The sequence below is a fragment of the Prionailurus bengalensis genome, chromosome C1, assembly GCF_016509475.1.
Source record: "Prionailurus bengalensis isolate Pbe53 chromosome C1, Fcat_Pben_1.1_paternal_pri, whole genome shotgun sequence".
Lineage (NCBI taxonomy): Eukaryota > Metazoa > Chordata > Mammalia > Carnivora > Felidae > Prionailurus > Prionailurus bengalensis.
This window is the reverse complement of record NC_057345.1, coordinates 156721069-156725770: the sequence shown is the minus strand read 5'-3', so window position 1 is coordinate 156725770 and position 4702 is coordinate 156721069.

Sequence of the window (4702 nt, the reverse complement as noted above, 5' to 3'; positions counted from 1 at the left end):
CATGTTTAACCAATGAATTTTCCTACATAAAAAGGACTATAAATTATACAAACTGATGCAATTAGCCAGTTTTCAAATGGTAAGTTTCTTGAGACTTATTTGAAAGCTTAAAATATAGGATAGCTCTGATATGCAGAAAAGATAAAGTGTGTGATATAAAGATTTTATTGTAAGACAAATTTTGTAAACTGGTTACATTCTAAACTTCAAGTTCTGATGACTGAAAAGACATTTTTTAAGAATTTGCCAAAGTAAATGAAGAACAATTAACTACTCAACAGCTTTTCATTTAAAAAGGACTTGTGGATTCAACTATATTGTAAAGACTAGATGCATTACTTACATTAGCGTTTCTTTTTCTACCCTGGGAAGATTAAAAAATATAAAAAAAAAAAAAACTAAAAATGATCAGACCTGTCATCATCATTACTTAGTTGGAAACATACTGAAACATATCATCAAAAAATCAGTTTGCAAGCACCTAGAAAATGATGGGTACTGGGTAAAATCTGCTTGACACTGTAAAAAAACAAATCCTGTTGAATCAACTTAATAGCCATCTATGACACAGGAACAAAAATGATAGGTGCAGAGAACTTGATAGACAAAATACATCCTGACTTTGGTCAGCATGTAGAGATAGTTGTATATAATATATAGAAAAAGATACAATTTGGGTATCCCTTCATCTTTTTAAGCTCTTATTAACCACTGCTTAATATATCTGGAAATGATACTCAATTGGAGTATTGATAGGTGAATTAACTAGTTAGATATAAAGATGATTAAGTCCAAGACTAAACTGTGACAGGGCTGATTTAAAAAAATTTTTTTTTATCTTTATTTATTTTTGAGAGAGACACTCATGAGCAGAGCATGAGCAGAGGAGGAACAGAGAGAGAAGGAGACACAGAATCCAAAGCAGGCTCCAGGCTCTGAGCTGTCAGCACAGAGCCTGACACAGGGCTCGAACCCATGAACTGCAAGATCATGACCTGAGCCGAAGTCGGATGCTTAACCGACTGAGCCACCCAGGCACCCCAAGGCTGATTCTGATAGTTTTCTTAATTAAAAAAAGAATTAGAAGGTATTAGTAGAATTAAAACCAAGTAGGAATCACTCTCATTTTGTGGCTTCTTTTTAAAAAGTCATGCCTTTTGTAACACCACCATGCTTCTCCTCTTGACTTCATTCATGTATTTGATAAATTATAAAGGTCAAGTTAAAGAGTCACAACTGGAAAGGGTATACAGAATGATAATGTCCATGTAATGATGGAATGGGATCATTCTCTGAGCTTCTAGGCTTTGGAAGCCCAGGAGAGTAGGTTAATGGCATGGAACCTTATATGTCACTGAATCACTGCTTCTGCCCAATGGGGGATCCATTTTTACATGTGACCCCAAGAATTTCTTTCCACAAAATGAGTTGAATGCATCCCTCTCATCTCCAAAGACTCAAGACATTTAACAAAAACAGCACGCTCAAACTAGAGAACAAGTCCTACTTTTGTGAAGCATTAGAAGTTCCTAAGCAGAAAGTCAGATATCCTGAGTATGAATTAAAATATCAAACTGCTTGATAAAATTATTAAAGTGAATTTTGATAAATATTAATTCTAAGGTGAATTTTGAAGAATCATTTTAGCAGATATTTGGAAACAGTGTTAAAGTACCTGATTTCAGTACATTATCATCCCAGCATAGACAATTTAAGTTCCTAAGAGTGGGAGACAGATAAACACAGAAAGGCTTGAAAGAGTAGTGCACACTAGACCAACAACAGAGTATTTCCTTAGACACAAACTTGAAAATAATTTTCATCTTATAGACCGACTCTAATTTATAGTGGCCAAACTTACCGTAAAGAATGGTATGATCACAAAGTGAACCAGAAGTACACTAACTATTTGATATGATGGGGTGGGTGACTTTGCCCTCTTTCCATAATGAGAAAGTTTATATCAGAGCCTAACTATACTATTTATATTTGACTATACAATAAATCCAGAGGGTGTAATCATTCTTGATTATCAGTTTATTCATTCTCAACTAGGCATTTGTGTCTTCATTAGGACTGGAAGACTTTCTTCAGGTATCATTGTACATATCTGATCTGTGTAAACCAACCTGGATGCTGAAGTCCAGATTCTAATGTGCAGAATGGGCAACCGGGATCTTCTAGAGAACTGTGTTTTCACAAGGCTTATTTTGGTTGGGCTGTGATAACTCATCTCATTTAAACAATTATTTAATTCCTGAACTTCTCCTATATCTATGAATGGACACTTCAGACTGGGTTGGAACATTATTAAGGATTCACTTTTCTTCATTCATTCATTCACTTGACACAAACCAACTGATATTTAGTTACGTGTTGGAAAAGTTATCAGATATTAGATTAAACTCATGCTACCTTTGTCCAGGATCTGATAGTCTGCTGAGAGATTCCAATGAAGTAATCTTTAATTCATTGACATAAACTCAAAGTGCTCTGGCAGTGGTGCTATAAGTACAGAGGGGAGCCTGGATGGTTCGGTTGGTTATGCATCCAACTTTGGCTCAGGTCATGATCTCACAGTTTGTGAGTTCAAGCCCCACACTGGGCTCTACTCTTACAGCTGAGAGTCTGGAGCCTGCTTCAGATTCTGTGTCTCCCTCTTTCTGCCCTTCCCCCACTCTTTTTCTCTATCTCTCAAAAATAAACATTAAAAAAAAAAAGCAGCAGCACAGAAAGGGTGATTTGCATTAGCTCTGATTTTAAAATTTATTTCTTGCATTAACTCCACTGAGCATGTTCTAAGCCTCAGGGCCATAAAGAACAAGTCTAATCCTTCTTCCATACGAGAAACTTTAAAAATTTGAAGAAAATTCTATTAGGTCTCCTAAATCATCTTCTATCCAATCAACCATCCCAAAATGTATCTTACTAGAAATGTGCTTAATTCTCCCAAACATCTCAGCTATAACCTATCATCTATAATCAGAATTAATCATGCAATCTCTTATCATTTTGGTAGAAAAGTCTTTTAGTAGACTGAGAAATCTTAAAAGAAAGTTAATAATTTGATTCATTTGTGGTCTCCTGAACATTTTATTTTGCACAGGGCTAAAATCAATAGGTTATAATTGAACATAAAGGAAACAATTTCAACATCTAGAAAACAAATATAGAATATCAGGGACTTTTTATAAGTATAAAGGATTAAATGGCTATTAAGATTCTTAGAGATATACAACATACTGAAGTCTTAGGAATTCCTTTTTTTGAAAATGCCATGTTTTTCACTAGAGTCCTTTTCTGACTAACTGTAAAGTATACTGTAACATAAAGAAGTGATATTCAAAATATTTAACAATATCACATTCCTTAGTATTGGAGCAAGATCCTGCCTGCATTTCAGAAAGGTGTGCAAGTCTCAGGGAGATCCAGAGGGTATTTAAAAACAATTTCAAAATTATTTCAATCTTGAAAAAAAATTATTGAGGCAATAAATAGTGCACAGTGGCTAAATATCAGTCTTTGAAACACAGACTTTTAGCATGAGAAGTTTTAATGGAAACCCTATAATCAAGTGCCCTCTTTATCCTGGTCATGAGAGGGCAAATGGCCTGTTCAGATTCACAGAGTTAGTGAGAAGCAGTGGTAGAACAGAACAGGAACAGCCCTGGTGTGTCCCTTAGCTTACCTAAACTTTAGACAGATTTCTTAATTGACTTTACATCCCTAATCTTTCATTTCTTAAGGGCATTTATTTTGGAAAACTTGTGATTATAAATTATTTCTCTGTCCCTTTGACATATGGATCTTCTTCCAGACTCTTGCCGGTTTTACAACCCAGGAATGTTGGTTTCTCAAGTACCTGGAAGCCATCCCTTTAAAATGCAATCATCAAAAAAAGATAGTGCCCATTTCTCCCATTCTCTGTGGGAGGGTAGTAGTCTAAATTCAATAATTGCTTATTGGTAAACACAGATGGTCTCGTAACATTGACCAGCCTCTCCACTAATGTCCCCTTCTACTTTTCAGCTAGCTCATACCTCTATCTAAAACTCTCCCGTCTTTGGTCTCAGTGGAAATAAGCCCAATCTCTCTCTTATATTGCAAAGGTCTTGAATATAATTTTCCTTAATTGTCAAACTTTTCCAGTGCAGTGTTTCTTTAAGAGAACCCTTCTCTTCAAAATCTTGACCTCTTTCTATGACACCATACTCCTTCCAGTTGGTAGCTGGAGTTACCACATAAACAACAGAGGAAAGAAAGATAGTCACCACTATTCTGGTCTACTGTAATATAAATAATGCTCCATGGACACTCTTTTTTAGAATCTTGATGTCAAACTTTAGTGTGCCTAAGAATTTCTTAGGCTGCTTTTAGGACAATGTAGATTCCTAAGTTCCGATTCAGTAGATCTGAGATGGGACCAAAAATATGTATTTTAATATGCATCAAATGATCCCTGCCCTATGAAGTCTGCTTTAGATTATAAGTTTGATAAGGAAAAGAGCCATTTCTTTTTTTAATGTTTATTTAATTTTGAGAGAGAGATGGTGGAGGGGCAGAGAGAGACATGGGGGACAGAGAATCTGAAATGGGCTCTGGGCTGACAGCAGACAGCCTGATGTGGGGTGGAACGCAAGAACCGTGAGATCGTGACCTGAGCTGAAGTCAGACACTTAACCAATTAAGCCACCCAGGCACT